Source organism: Hibiscus syriacus, unplaced genomic scaffold (assembly GCF_006381635.1).
Source record: "Hibiscus syriacus cultivar Baekdansim isolate YM2019G1 unplaced genomic scaffold, ASM638163v2 tig00116983_pilon, whole genome shotgun sequence".
NCBI classification, from domain to species: domain Eukaryota; kingdom Viridiplantae; phylum Streptophyta; class Magnoliopsida; order Malvales; family Malvaceae; genus Hibiscus; species Hibiscus syriacus.
Genome location: NW_024063506.1, coordinates 969,303 through 986,337, shown reverse-complemented (window position 1 = coordinate 986,337; position 17,035 = coordinate 969,303). Strand labels below are relative to the sequence as shown.

General features: G+C 36.3%; 1 pseudogene; it reads left to right on the top strand.

The window, feature by feature from the left end:
- The first annotated feature begins 3,812 nt into the window (after positions 1 to 3,812).
- LOC120192886 lies at positions 3,813 to 5,965 on the top strand (annotated as a pseudogene).
- Positions 5,966 to 17,035: the final 11,070 nt, after the last annotated feature.

Sequence of the window (17,035 nt, the reverse complement as noted above, 5' to 3'; positions counted from 1 at the left end):
AAATTATTTTTTATTTGTATTTTTTAAAAGAAAATTAAAAAAATAATATTTTATTCCCACGGAACTCGTCACGCCGGAGTGATGAGTTCCAACGAGTATAATTTTTCAAATTTTTGACCGTTTGATTGACCGTTATTAAACGTTCGAATTTTGTTAAAATTTTCAATGGAACTCGTCACACCGGCGTGACGAGTTCCAACGGTGGAAAATATGTCTTCCCTTTAAGTTGTGCACATCATATTCAATCTCTTACTTTATACACTACTTTGATCTTCAATCTTCTACGCAAAAAAACTCATTTCATCTAACCAAAAACATTTCAAACAATGAGCAACAAATTATTCACAGTTATCCATTATAATGGTGAAATTCTACAAATTGATGTTGGTGTTGTGTTTAAGTCATACAGGTCGATCAATATGATGTTCCCTGTAGATGTATCGCACCGACAAATAAAGCAAAAAATTGAGAGAAAAGTTGGAACTTATGTTTTATGTTTAAGTTAGTAGTACCTGATCTCCTCAAATCCAATGACTTATGGAAAAGTTTAGCTTGATGATGATGACGATGTTGCTGTTATGGTTGGAATTCATCAATCATCAGATAATAATATGGTGGAGATGTACGTCGAAACGGCAAATGCAACTGATATTTCGACGTCATCAGTACCAGCTCAAAGAACAGAAGAAGCCTGACCCTCATAACCACATGGAAGTTATGATGATGAGAACCTTGTTGGACTTTTCGCTGAAAGCCTTGTTGAGGAGGATATATGGGAGACAGCTGTTTCACGATGTAAAGGATTGCAGAATGCTCCAAATGTTTGGGCAAGGACAGAAATCGAACCTGAATTCAATCATCGAGATTTGGCTCGGTATCATCATGCAGTTGCAATGCATGACATTAACTACGATGCTATGTGGAATCCTGAAATATTTTGATATGTCAGAGTTATGTGCTACCTACTGGGGTTCTTCAGCGAGCAATCATCTGAGTTGGCTATTGGGTCTCAGTTTGAAACAAAAAAAGGCACAACTAGCAATCAAAGAGTACTGTATCAAAGCTCATCTTCAATTCTATGTCGAGGAGTTGGATCAAAAAACTTATTTGTAAGGTGTATACACCATGATGTTGGCTGTAAATGGAGGATACGAGTATCATACCTACAACGGAATATGTTGTGGGAAGTCACAAGGTTCAATGCAGAGCACGCATGTACAATGACCTCCTTGACACAAGACCACAGACATTTAGATTCGGATGTCATATGTTCTTATGTGAAGCTGTTGGTGGAAAAAAATCCAAGAGTGCCCGTTTCTGTGCTAGTGGCATCCATTCGGAATACATTTGGTTATATTCTGACTTATTACAAGGCATGGATGGCTAAACGGAAAGCAATGACCTTGTTGTATGGTGATTGGGATCAGTCATATAATGAGCTACCACGTCTGCTGCAAGCAATGTAATTTTTCATCACTAGAACCATTGTTAGGTACTATACTCATCCTGCAGTCACGCTTGAGGGAGATGTTATCCCCGGGAAGAGAATTTTTGGTGGCTTGTTCTGAGCGTTTAAACCAACTATCGAAGGGTTTAGCTTTTGCAAACAAATGATTCAAGTCGATGACACTTTTCTGTACGGGCTCTATAAACACATCTTAATAATAATCGTTGCACAAATGACTCAAGACCTGACTGACTCAGAAGAGTCTGAGGCTATGTGGCTGTTACATCTCCAAAACCTTGCAACTATCGTAATCCAAGCTCCTTTTGGACCACCTCATTTTCACTTTTTCTTTTCTAGATTTTTTTCTGAGACTCACAAAGTCTCGATTATATCCGAAATCGAATCGGATCAAACTTATTTCGTTGTCAAATTCTATAAGAGTTTGTAACTTTTTACTGTTTGAACCAACCAAATAAAATTCAATGCTTCTAATTCAAACGTCCCCATCTCATAAATCAACCCAAATACAACAAAGGACCGCCCTACTCCATCGTCATTTTTTTCACTGTTTGCTCATAAGTCATCAGTTCCTACCACGTGACACCACGAGACGTGTGCAGTTGTTATCAATTATTTAAACAAAAGAAGCAATACCCGGAGAAAAGCTTCCACTTTTTTATTTATTTATGGAGTCATCGTCAGGTTTATGAATAGTTGAATAAAGAAAGAAGCTTTTGTTTCAACACAAAAAGATTTGAGGCTTTGTCATTGATTGGTGTGCAAGCTCAACGTGCTTTTTCCCTTTCATTCCATGGCCTTTGCCGTTTCTCGATATCGCACGCCGCTTGCCCCACTACCCTGTGCTCCTCATGTTCTCTTTAAATTACTACTCAACTTTATTGTTAAGTATAATTCCACAAAAGTCCTCAAATTATTGTATATATCAAAATTAACCCCCAATATTTAACAGGTAATGAGGTTGAATTTTAACATGAAATTTGAATTTTATTTCATATTTTTTTAATAATTAAGTGCTTAAATTTATAAATGTAGAGTAGGTTTTAATAAGAACGATGTCAATTACACATTTTTTATATAAAAAAATTACGCTATTTTAAAAGAATCTTAATACCACTTTAAAAATAATTGGCATATTATAAAATTAATTGGCACGTATAATTTGATCTTATTTAAAATAATTCTTTTAAAGATTCTTTTAAGAATTTTAATAATATGATTTAATTTTTTTAACTTCGTCCATGAATCTTAATCTTTAAAATTATAAAAAAGAATCTTAATACCACTTTAAAAATAATTGGCATATTATAAAATTAATTGGCACGTATAATTTGATCTTATTTAAAATAATTCTTTTAAAGATTCTTTTAAGAATTTTAATAATATGATTTAATTTTTAACTTCGTCCATGAATCTTAATCTTTAAAATTATAAGAAAAATATAATATATATGAAATCTATGTTTGAGAAATAAATTTTATAATAATATAAGAACATTTAATAAAATGCCATGTTTAAAATAAAAATAAATTCGTGAAAGTAGACAACCATATTAAACCATATCAAATATTAGGGTAAAATGCATGTTTAGTACTTAAACGATCATTTTTAATTCGTTTTAGTACCTAGACTTTTAATTTTTAAAAATCATATACAACGTTTAGTTTTGTTTCATTTTAATACACGTCGTTAAAAAATTAACGCGTTTAGTACTATTAGTTTTGATCCGTTTTAGTACGTAAAGTTTCAATTTTTTCAAAACATAACGTTAAGTTTTTAACTGGATACTAAAATGAAACAAAACTAAGCGTTAGATATGATTTTGAAAAAAAACTGAAAGTTTTAATCTTAAAACAGATCAAGATTGATAGTGTAAGTATTAAACAAGTAATTTACCCTAAGTATTATTATATATAATTTATTTTATATTAATCTCACATCAATTGTTTTCTATTTATAAATTTATCAAATATAAAACCCTAACAAAATATGACTTGAGTAGTATAAATTCTTAACTAAAATTTGAGAAGTTTGAGAAAACTAAACCTTATCCCCTAGAAGATGAGAGAAAACGCCCATTTTTACTTGTTTTATAAACTTAATAACATGAAAAGATGGTAACGTTAACGTACAACTCTCTGACACCACCACCGTCGATGTAAATACGTCTTCCAATGCCATCAAAAAAAGTTCCCCGGGCTTAGATATATTCAATCTAAGCTCTTTACTTTGGTTGTTTCACACTTTCCCACTCTCGGGGGAAAAATATCATTAAATTACATATTCATCGCTGTCATACTCTAGTAGTTAGTAAGAATCCATATTAAAAACAGAATCTTTGTATCTCACAGTGGTGTGGCTCCTTTTTCTAAGCATTTTTTAGCTGTATTTGCTGTCTCGTTTAACCGTATTCTTTTGAATGGGGAAGAAAGGAGGGACTTCATGGTTGACTGCCGTGAAAAAGGGCTTTTAGGTCTCCTACTAAAGACAGTGCAAATGACAGGAAAAGTAACCGACATGATCAGCAGGAAGACGATGAAGAAAAGGTTTGTAAATTGTGTTGAACAGAGTTCAGCTCAGTTTGGTCTCTTTTTTTTTAATGGTTCTAAATTCTTTGATCTGGTTTTTATAGAAGAGAGATAAGCGGCGGTGGATCTTCAGGAAATCGACAAGTCAAGAAACGGTGACGCAGGGTGTAGGCAACGATGTCGGTGCAGGAGAAACGGTGACTGGGAGTGCAAATTCAGCAGCGGAAAAAAAAGCATGCGACTGCAGTGGCGGTGGCTAGGCGGAGACGGCGAAGGCTGCGGTGGCCACGGGGCAGGCGGCTCTACAAGCGGCTCGGTTGACTAAACCAAGTTATGGCAGAGACCATCACTTTGCTGCCATTGTTATTCAGACAGCTTTTAGAGGCTATCTGGTAAGAAAAATCTATTATTATTTATCATTTGAATTCCAATAGCTGAACTTTGTGAGGTGCTTGTGAAGGCAAGAAGAGCCCTTCGAGCGCTAAAAGGATTAGTGAAGTTGCAAGCTTTAGTGAGAGGTCACAATGTGAGAAAGCAGGCCAAGATGACACTCCGGTGCATGCAAGCTCTGGTTAAAGTGCAGGCTCGTGTCCTCAACCAAAGAAAGAGGCTCTCGCACGACGGAAGCCGAAAATCTGCGTTTAGCGACACGAACAGCGTATGGGAATCGCGTTACCTTCAAGATATCTCCGAGAGAAGATCATTAGTAAGTCATACTGAATGCCTGCTAGTGCATAAGCTTTCTTTTAAGCAGTGATGGTTTATGTAAAGCAATGCGTGTGTTTTTCAGTCACGAGAAGGAAGTAGCATAGCAGATGATTGGGATGAAAGGCCATACACGGTCGAGGAGGTTAAAGCTATGTTACAGCACAGAAAAGAAGCTGCTTTGAAGCGTGAAAAGAACTTATCCCAGGCACTATCTCAACAGGTTCACCTTGTTACGTCTTAACCTTAATTGCAATGGTTCCTATAAGCCAATTAGTCCATGTTTGGCATACAGATGCAGAGAGCTCGAAGGAGCCCGTCGATGGGTGGTCAAGAAGATGAGCTCGAGCCGAAATTGCTCGACCGTTGGATGCCTGCTAAGCCATGGGATAACAGAGGAAGAGCTTCAGCAGATCATAGAGATAGTGTCAAGACTGTAGAGATGGACACTTCCCGGCCTTACTCATATTTACCACCTAATTATCGAAGAACAAATTCAAACCATTATCAGCAAAGGCCTAGTTCACCTCTACATAGAGCTCAACAAAATGCACCTTTCCACCATTCTCCTATTACACCCTCTCCATCCAAAACCCGACCTATTCAAGTTCGGTCTGCAAGCCCTCGCTGTGTTCGTGATGATCGGAGCTCGTTTTCATCTCAAACACCAAGCTTAAGGTCCAATTACTATTACACCGACAGCTTCGGTACTAGTAGCGGCACTGGAAATAATGCCAGTACCATGCCTAATTACATGGCGGCAACGGAGTCGGCAAAGGCTAGGATCAGATCTCAAAGTGCTCCGAGGCAGAGGCCGTCAACACCTGAGAGGGACCGAACCGGTTCCGTGAAGAAAAGGCTATCATTCCCGGTCCCAGAACCATATGGTAATGGGATGGGATACGGGATGTTACGGTCACAATTTGAGGAGTCCGAGTTTCAAAAGCGTGAGTGGATCACAATTCGGAATCGAGCGACAATCTAACTATTCTTCTTGCTGTACCGATAGCCTTGGTGGTGAGATGTCCCCATCTTCAACTAGTGATCTCAGAAGGTGGTTGAGGTGATCCCATATGTGATCTAAAAGAACCAATTCGGGGTCAGTCTAGCTGCTGCTTTCCACTAGTTTCATTGTTGATTCTTATTGTTCTTTTCTACTTCACTAGGATCTGCAAGATATTCATAACCAAATTGAGACTCTTTTTGATCATGTGATACTATAAAAGTAACCCTGTGATTCTGTTGCCATCTGTGATAATGTATTAAGTTTATGATCAGATTCGAGTCGATTTTAGAATTTTGAATAAGTTGCATGTAATGAATGGACCCACAGCATTATTTAGATGTGCGAGTATTCTTTCTAGTGTACATGAATGGAGTAATGGGTGCCAGTAGATGATGGTATTGGTGGGCTAATATGATGCCTTCTTTTCCCTGAGCTGTTATCATGTCCATTGAAAAGATGAGCAGACTAAATCTAATCTCAATAATGAGGAGGGAAACTGAAACTGAAACAGAGCATGTGCTGTGTTTGTCGTGTTATTTGACGGTCTCTATCTTACACAGAAATTCATAATAATTTCCATTGTCTTGGGTTCTAAGTTATGATGCCAATTGAATCTTAGATTTGATGTTTAAACTATTGATGAGAGATGGTTCTGATTGGGGAATTCATCAATCATTGACAGTAAACATTTATCAGACCCACAGCCGTGCTAGGGTTTGCTCCTGCGAGTTGCGGTTCTCCTACTACCGAAACAAACAAATGCGCTCTTCCTAACCCAATTTAATTTTCCGACCTCTTGAATCCTACTTCATATCTTTACTTCTATTTTTTTTTTGATTGGGTATTAGATTTTGTTTTGTTTTCCAATGAGAACAAGTTCCAACGTTCATCCATATATAGCTTTAACAATAAAAATCAAGGTTATTTATGTACTACTTTAATCTTAAAAAGATATAATTTTAAAATTAGATTCTAATTTTTATTTTAATAATTATTTTAATTTCTATCATTTACAGTGTTTTAACTTCCAGCGTTTTATTTATTTATTTATTTTATAAAAATGACCTATGTTATATGAAATTATTAGTTGATTAATTGTTAACACAATATTTTTATAGGGACTTAATTGTTGACAGTCACATATGTCATGTCATCATTTTAGATGACATAACATATATTACATTATTATTTTGAGTGACTTAACATGTCATTATCATAGATGATTTGACACATATTATATAATCATTTTAGGTGATGTGATATGTGTCATTAAAATAATTTAACGCAAATAAAAATGTTACGTCAATAATATATATTAATCATTAATTAAAAGACGGTTTTCAATTAACATGGATCATTCTAACAAAAAAATTAAAATATTAAAGACTAATATATATATATATATATATATGCGAATCAAAATCACTTTTTTTTGGAACAATTTCTATATAGAGGAGGAGGAAGAGAAATCTTAATCGTAATGAGTCTTGAGCCATAATCTAGAAGAGAGAAAATATGTTAACTGAAAATTTTTAACCATTTATCTAAAGATAATTGACGAATCAAAATAATTATTCAAACAAATGTTGAGATTAATTTATTTTTTAACATTATGTTTTTAGAAACCACTCTTTTGTTATAAAAGATCATTCTTATCGTTACCAAATTAGATTTTCATGGTAGTATGAAGCCAGACTAGTGATTGTTAACCTTCATGGGCTATCTTTTGTCAATGGGAAAGATAATTTATTAAAGTATTATTTATAATTTATTATATTTAATTTAGGTTAAAATTTTAAGTTAAATATAGTAATTTAAGTATAATATTTTTTTATTAATTTAATAATTTTAAATTTTATTTTTTCTATTTTAATATTTTCTTTTCATTCATCATTCTAATTCTATTTATTTCATTTAAGTTTCCAGACCAGCGGTGATAAATGATAATGGGCCCTGTTTTCAGATTTTGTTATGATTATTGTATTGGCCTAGGCTCTAACTCCATACAACTTTATTTGTTTGTAAGACCGGATATTAGTATATTTTTTTAATTAATTATTATTTATTTATTTAGGATTTTATTATTTTTAATATTAAAAATTTTATTAAAAATAACATGTCTTATCATTACATTTTAACACACATATATAAGTACAAATAGACAATCTTAAGAATAAAGAAATTGTTGTTATTCTTTGGGTTATCTGATTCGAGCATCAGAGATACTAGATGTGTGAGCGTTCAATATCAAATGCTTAAGAATTATCTTTGAATAGATACACCATTGTACTTACCCTAAATTATAAAAAAAAATACTTAAGTAATATTATAATATAGATATATATATTTTTTTAAATGAAATTATACAAAAAAAAAATTACAATTGGAATATCAAATTAATATAATTCAAAAACTAAGTTACAAAAACAAAAATTTAATATAAAAAATTAAAGTTATATATGCATTCTGAAATGATGATGATCAATTTCATCCAAATAAACTTAAAATGAAAGATTAATTTTAAAAAATTAAATTAGGGATCAATCATAGAATAATCGATTATTAAAAGTTGAAAAATAAACCAAAAAACGACAAAGTAACGGAGGACCCAATTGGTTCAGTTCCCTCCAAATATAATTCCTAATTCCAGCGTTCAAAAACTAATTGCAGGTATGGAGTGGAGTGATGGGTCGTCGCGAGACTCGTACCGGGATGGCATTTCTCGCATAAACGAGAAAGAAAACCTAGTCGGGGTGATTGTCAACTTCTGTTGGCCGAAGAAAAACCAATGGAACCGGTAAGACCCGCCATTTCTTTACTTGTATTAACTGTGACTGGTTTTTCGTTCTTAGATTGTAGTAGGGTGATGTTTTGTTGCGAGAAGGTGTTTGTGCTGAGCCACTGCTTTTCTTTGAGTTCTTTGATGCTTGCAATTAGTGTATGAAACTTTCTAGAGGAAAAAATGATTTTCTTTGAGTTCTTTGATGCTTGCAATTGTATGAAACTTTCTAGAGGAAAAAATGATTCCATTTTACTACTACTCATATCTTTATGAGGTCATAGACAAGCAGGAGATGATTTCTTATGGGTAGGGATGGCGGTTCGGCTGGGTATTGGTCCCCTTATTTCCGTTTAAAAAATTTGTATTCGTTCCTGTTTAAAAATTACGGGGATTTATTTAAACGGGATCCTCATCGGGTAATCGAGAAAATCGTGGGGAAACGGGTATCTCCGTTTAGCATAAACGTATTTAAACGGGTTATCGGGTCGGGTATAGTATTTAAATTAAATATATAAATATATATATTTTTTAATTTAATTTAATTTATTAATATATATATATATATATAATATTATTTTTAATATTTATCGGGCCGGTATCAGGCCTGGTAATCTGGTAATCGAGCGGGATTACCAAATCTGTCCCCTCCCCGTTAACATAAACGGTTTTTCCCCGTCCCGTTTAACATAAACGGTTTTTCCTCATCCCCGTTTAATTCGATTTTTTATTTTCTCCGTCGAATTCGAGTTTTTTTTGTCATCCCTAGGAGAAATTATTTTGTTTCCTTTTCTTTTTCCTTTTTGTTCACTATTTTCTTGATCGTATTGTATGGTTGCAATTCCCGAAGCTATTGCTAATTCCGACACTGATTTGGATAATGTTTTCTTAGATAATATTGGTCAATGACACTGTTATAAAACGCGTAGGCTTAGGAATGACAACGGGCCAGATCTGAATCGGATTTAGTTAGATCTAGATTCAGACCTATTTTCACATCTTGGATTTAAATCCGCCTTGAATTCACGGGTCTAAAAAATTGAAACTCAAATCCATTTACAACAGATCTCACAGATCCAGATCCAAAACGGATCTATTAAAAAAAGACTATTTGACCTATTTTTTTAATATAATAAAACTGTCATTGACTAATTTCACATCACATTTAAATGGAGGAAAGATTAATTTCAATACAACTAATAGCATAATAAAAACGATAAACTAAAGTCTTAAAAAAACTCCAACACAATTGCTTAAAATGTTTTTTTTGAATAACACAATCATTTAAAAATATAGATCATGTCTATTATCTCAAGCTAAGTACCACACTTCTACCTCCTTAGAGTGTAGTCTTCATCACTACTTAAATCATCAACATCCAAATAACAACCAACAAAGAGATTTTGTTTAATGAAATAATATTTATGAAATTTAACTATAATATGAAGGTTAGTAATATAATAACTTATGTCATATATATATATATATTAAATGTTAATATTAAGGTTATGTAATATTAATTTTTGTGAAATTTAAATATTAATTTAAACTAAAGGTATCTATAACAGGTAAACGAATCCAGACCTGGTATCTTAATGTCAGATTTGATTCGGATCCGTACTTTAATCAGAGGATCCAGATTCAGTTTGAATTCATTGGGTCCAAAATTTAGGATCCATACCATATAAAAAGAATCTGGATCTACTAATTCGGGTCGAGTCCAGGATCCATTTCCATCCCACGAAGCTAACATTCTAAGCCAGTGAGTTTTAAAGTTGAATCTCCTTGGCTTTAGATAAGCTCGTTTAATACTTTGGCATCTGCTGTTATGTTTGCTCTGAAGGGCATAATTTGCATAAGAAATTAAATGTAGATATGTTGGAGATTTTCTTATGCACCCAGTGAAGCTTGCTATGGAAGCAACTACTTATCTTGTTTATCCGTGGCCCCGCTTTATTCTTAGTGTATCCTTTAGGCAGTAAATAGGATATGTTCCTTGAAATTAATATAAAGAGCTAATCTTTGAATGTTGACCTTAATGTGTAATATATGATGCTCTTCTTATATATGATTTTTCATTAGATTACAAGAAGATTTTTTATGAGTTGTAGTTAATGCAGATGCTTAGCATGCAAAGTCATCACAGTTCAATTTGTGGACTAGACTCCATTGGTTGTTTTAATTTGATATATAAATAAGATCAAATTCAATGCTATATATCTGAAGACACTAAATTTCATCAGATTTAAATAATGTTATTTCATATAATAATTTCTAACCACATTACATAATATACATACTTAAATTCTTTTCTTTTTTTTTTACAGGCCCTTTACATGATAACAAACGGCCCAAATACAAGTGACCCAGATCCAACGCAGCAGCCCAAGGCACGGACCAATAGGCTAGGGTTTCCAGAAACCCTAGCGCCGTTCTCCCTTCAACTCCCATGGCTGCACGTTTCTTCTCTCCAATGATCCGAGTTCTCCGGCGCAAGACTCTCGGCCACCAAACAACCACCAATAAACGTAAGCACATGAGACACCAAGCAAAGCAGCGTGTGTTAGTGGGATTCCAAACAACCAACAAGTCGAGTTTCACTCGGATTAAAACACTAAAATAGGACAATTTTGTATTATAAATAGACGCATGTAATCAACACGGAGGGGGTTTTTTTTTTTTTGAGGGAGAGATTACGGCGAATACACAGAGAGTCACCATAGCAAGCAAAGAAAGTCAGAACACTTGTACAACATTTCGAAACAAGAAATAAAAGCGAGGTATATTAGTTGTTTACCTTTGGTTCGCTTGATCCTTTGCACGTCAATTTATCGTCCATCGTTGTTTTGAGTTGAAAAAAAAATCTTTTGGCCGATGAAAAGGTGTTTTCATTCGAGATAGTTTGTATAGATCTACGAAAACCGAGGCCTATTTCAAAAAAAAAGGTTTGAGATTGAGTCAAAGGAGAGAAAGGCTTTCAGAAAAACCAATTTTTTATGGGTTTGCCGCGATGACGGTGGCCGGCGCCGACCAACGGCGGCGGCGAGGCGGCGTGTGGCCATTTCTGGGATTTACGGCGGGTGTTCTTCATTTCTGAAGAACACGCATGAACAAATGAAGGAGACGAGAGAAAGAGAGGGAGCTCTCGGGCGAGGAAGGGAGAAATGAAGAGAAAAAAAGGTTTTTGGGCTTTATACATAGCCCGTGCGGTGACCCGCGCGTCAACCGACCCGGGGAAGGATCCGCGTGTTTTGTTTAAAAGGGGTAAACTCATTTTGGCTCCCTATGTTCTGAAAAACATTCAATTGGTCCCAAACCGGTTGGGTAACTTCATTTTGGCTCCCTCTGTTTTAAAAAACGTTTATTTGGTCCCCAAATCGGTTTAATTCCCTTGGTTATATTCTGATTCTGCCATCTAACTTTATTTGTTTCATTTTACCCCTTTATATATATATTTTATTATATCTCGTTTGCTTTTATACATAGGTTTGGATTTTTATTATTTACACTATATATTATATTCCTATTAGTTATATATACATACTTATTTTTCTTTATTACATGCTATTTAATATATATATTACTCATATTTGCTTTTTTTTATTTTCTTTGTTGTTATATTTTTATGGATGTATTTTTTTTACCTATCTATTATATTTTGTTTTTTTTGTCTTTTCTATTATACTTTTTGTTGTGTTTCACAATTATATTCGTATATATTATTTTTAATTTAAATATTACTATTATCTTCTTTTACTAATTATATATATATATATTTACGTTATTATGTATACGTATACTTTTTTTTTTCTTCATTGATTATTTTTGCTTAATGTTATATTTTATATATAGTATATATATATATATATCTATGTATATACTTGTAATAGTTTATTATATCTATTATTATTATGTGTACATTTCAATATTTTTTCGATACTTTTTCTTTACTTTGTTTTTATTTCTTTGATGATCATCTTTTTATTCATTGTAATTTATTATTCGTTGGTTGTATGTAGATTATCAATGTTTCACTTATTTATTTTACTTGCTATAACCCTTTTTTCACTATTTTATCTTCATTCTTGTTTCCCTTTTTCATTTTTTTTATTTTGTTCTTTAACGTCTGTATTGTTAAGGGAATTTCAATCAATCAAGGGTAAGTAGTTCAGATCGGTGTTTTACCTTTTAGTTTAACTTTCAATCTCTTAATTAAAGACAACTGGAAATTACATAGTACCGAAAGGGCAGTTCAAGGGTGCTAATCCTTCCTTGGCTGTAATCGACTCCCGAGCCCGACATATTTGTAAGACGCAGATCAGGTAAGAAATAGGGTATCGATCAACCCATTTATTTTAAAATAAATGATCGGGTGGCGACTCCAATCCACATTTTTCAAGTCGAAGCCCAATTCCGGGGCCCAACCGAAAGACGGTTGCGACAGCTTGGCGACTCCGCTGGGGACCTAGGTAAGTGAGTCGGCTAAGGTAATTTCCAGTTGTCTTTTTAACGAAAAGGGTAAGTATAAATTTTAAGGTAAAATTTCGATCCTTATTGCTTACTTTTGATTTATTTTTCGAGTAAATAGTTGGACTGACCGTTTTCTAATGATTTCAGCTTTCCAAACTTTTTCATCCAAAGGCTCTATACCCGAGCTCCGAACCCTATTTAAGGGGTGAAGCGACGCCTTCGTGTGAATTTATTCACCGTGCGGGCCTAGCAAGTAGCCTTCGGGATTCATACACCTTATGTCTTCGTGTGAATTTATTCACCGTGCGGGCATAAGGGAATGTGTCCCCTCGAGTTTAACTTAGTCCATACAAGCCTGGATGGGCTTAGGACTAAGGTCTGGCAAGCCCAAGGGGGCACCGACAAGGAAAACTCGGGTACCGTTTTTTAAAACCTAAACCGGGAGACCATGAAGAATTAGAGCCTACCCCGAAACCACGTCCAAAACTTAGGATTTTTACCCTAACCATGTTTTTGTTGCGTTTTTTTTTCCTTCCGTCATTTTTTTATTTGTATTCTTATTTTACTAACGTTTTTGCCTTTGTGTTTGTTTTCTAGCATTTGCATCATTACAAGAGGCTATTGATCCCTAAAAGCGTTTGTTATACACAAAATATTCGAATTAATGGACAAAGGTGTTGTAATACAAGAGATTGAAAACGCTGAGGCACGACTATGGTCCGAGAAGGCTCGAAGGAGAAGGGAGACAGTCTTCAGGGAAATATGTGTCAGAACTGGTTAGTTATGCCGCTGTTAGCCTGAACAGAATATGTCCAAGAGCTGCGAAACATTTGGGACAGTTGGAAGAATGACAGAAAGCAGAAGTTCAGCCAACGATATGGTGATATCGCCCTCTTGCTCCATGTCAAGGCTGATGAGCCCTTGCCCTACTATCGAAGAGTATACTACCTATTGCACTGCGAAAGCATCAAACTAGAGAGGGCATATATTAACATATCAAGAGTCAGCCCTTCAAGACGGACTGGCCAAGATTGCAGGGGTTGATGAAAAGTGACTGATCGACTCCGGCACAAAGGTAGCGGGAAGGATCGAATGGATCCATATAAAGCAACTAATGAAAAACCACCCTGATGAGTGGAAGACTATAGACCTTTTTGCACTGGGTCTGTACGGTTTAATCATATTTCCGAAGGCTTTGGGGTGCATTGACGCTGCCGTGGTGGAATTATTTGAGCAACTTTCTAAACGAGTTAACCCAGCACCAGCCATCTTGGCTGAGACCTTTCGATCGCTCAACCATTGCCGAAGAACTGGCGGAGGAAGATTCACCGGGTGCATTCAGCTCCTTCAGGTCTGGATTCACAGCCACTTCTGGAAGACTGACGGGGTTGCCTACCGCCGTTTCAGCACCACCTATTCACCTCTAGGTGAATTTATTACCTTAAAATGGCATGAAGGCGCTTCAAAGAAAAATGGATGAAGGTCTTTACGCATCTTCAGACCGAGATATTGTCTGGAGAGCCCCTTGGTTATTCCTCAGTGATGTTCTTTTTCGGTGTGGTGACTCCGACACTGTGACCTTACTTGGACTTTGGGAGCATCGGTATGCTCCGCTGTTAACACTTAGAGTATGGAGCACGTCAGTTTGTCCCAGCAACATGCGGTGTTAGCTAGGTCAGAGTTTGAGTATCACGGCGACAGCTATAAGAAGATGATCAAAAAGCAGCCGATTCGGAGGAAAGTATTCCGAATGGATGTGTAGCTGCCAGAAGCATGCTCACTCCAGATTATGGAATGGCGAAGATTGAGAAAGAATGACAATATCCCGTGCCAGACTGTGATGACACCCGTACCATGGAAGAACATCTCAGGCATGTCCCTTCTGAACTCGAGATAGCCAGACCGAGTTTGAAGCCGTGAATAATGAGCTGAAGCAAAGAATAAAGGAACTTGAAGCTGAACGTTATCAGTGGAAGCTTGATGCTGACTCTCAGAAAGATCGGGCAGAAAAACTAGAAAAGGAACAAAAGAGAGTCCGTTTTGAGCTCGAAGACTTGAGAAGGGTATCAAGATAAGGTCAAAGATAACTCCAAGTTGAAGGTAACCTCTGAATACTGGAAAGACGAAGCTCATAGCCTGAAAAGGAAGTTTTGAGGGGCCTGATGAGAAAGCTTGGAAGGAACAGATGAAGACTGCCCAAAGACGCTTGGTAGATAGTCAATATCAGAACCAGCGCTTGAGAGTTCGGATAGCTGACTTAGAAAAAGACATGAGAAAGATGACAAGACATAGCTGAGTTAGAAGCTATTATAGATGGGTTCAAGAGGCAAGCAAACGAGCTTCAGATAGTGCCTTTCGACGGAGGATTACAATGGCGTTTCCGTTGGGAACAAGCACAGCGAAGGGTGAGGCCCGAGACGCAACCATCAGAGATTTCCTGGATCAAGTGCAAAAAGCAGCCCGTCATCTTCACGGCCTAGCAAGGGAAGCTGGTGTGGTTCGACAAGGCATCCTACCAGTGACAGAGGAAGGCAGAAGACTTGTCGACCTACTGGAAGCTGTTCGGGTCTAGAGGATTTAGTCCGAATCCTTTAATAGTTTTTATGTCTCTAAAAGATAAAACATTTTGTCTAAATAAGGTTATTTATATAATGAACACTTCTCTGGATCAATGCCTCCAATTGCATACATCATACATTGCATTTCTTGCATTTTATATTTCATGTTTGTTTATTTTATATTTTCCATGTTTTTTACATCATATTAACTAACAGAACATGTCTCAGACACCGAGCTTACCACCGCAAGCATCAGATACACATCACCCGCACAATACTCGCAAAAAAGAGACAAATGGAAGCCAGAATAGAGAAGATCGAAGAACACATGGCAAGACTTCAAAAGGAGCTAGATAAGATGCTCAGAACAGTGAAAGTACTCTTGAGTCCATCAAGAAAAATCAGGAGTCCTTGGTCGACCAAATCGTAGCCAAGTTGTCAGGTCTACAGCAAGCTAGTGCGTCAGGGGCATCTCTCCGAGGGGTGGCCATACCACCAACCCCGCAAGTGGTTCTCTCACCCGGAATATTACCCGGGGGCATCTGCACTACACACCCGGGGACTCATCGCTACCAAAGCGAAGGTTGCACCTGCTGTGAAGATACAAACTTCTACAATCATCCCTGATGATCATCCGGATGATTATAATGTCCCAGACTTTGACGAGGAAGATAAGCCAAAAAGATGGAAGAAAAGATAAAAATATTAGAAGATCAAATAAAGATGGTCCAAGGAGACCATGATTATTATGGAGTGGACGCAATGGAGCTAAGCCTAGTTCCAGACTTGGTGCTTCCACCAAAGTTTAAAATTCCTGAGTTTGAGAAGTTCGACGGGAACAGTTGCCCTTCAGCCCATATCACTATGTTCTGTCGAAAGATGACAGGATATGGAGGGAATGATCAACTCCTGATCCATTGTTTTCAGGAGAGCCTGTCCGGTTCAGCTATTCGGTGGTACAACCAGCTTAGCCGAACTCATATCAAGACGTGGAAAGACTTAGCCAAGTCTTTCTTGGAGCAGTATAAGCATATCAACGATATGAGACCAGACCGGGTCATGTTACAAAGCCTGGAGAAGAAACACAATGAGAGTTTCCGACAGTACGCACAGAGGTGGAGGGATTTATCTGTGCAAGTTCATCCGCCCTTGGATGAAAAGGAAACAAGAAAGCTGTTTGTACAGACCTTGAAGGCACCTTACTTCGGGCACTTGGTAGCAATCACGTCGGGAAGTTTTTCAGATTTAGTCATGGCCGGCGAAATGATCGAGTTGGCCATTAAACAAGGAAAGATTGAGGGAGGAGACTCCAGTAAAAAGCCTTCCACGAAAAACAAGGAGCGAGAGATCAACAATGTGAACACCTACAACGTCAACAAGGGGGTTACGATCTCAAGCTCAAATTCCACAGCAGCTGTACCATCCGGTACTTCTAGACAGAACCAGAGAGAACCGAGAAGAGAAAGGGAAAGGGAGCAGTTTGACCCCATTCCCATGACGTATAAAGAATTATACCAACAGCTC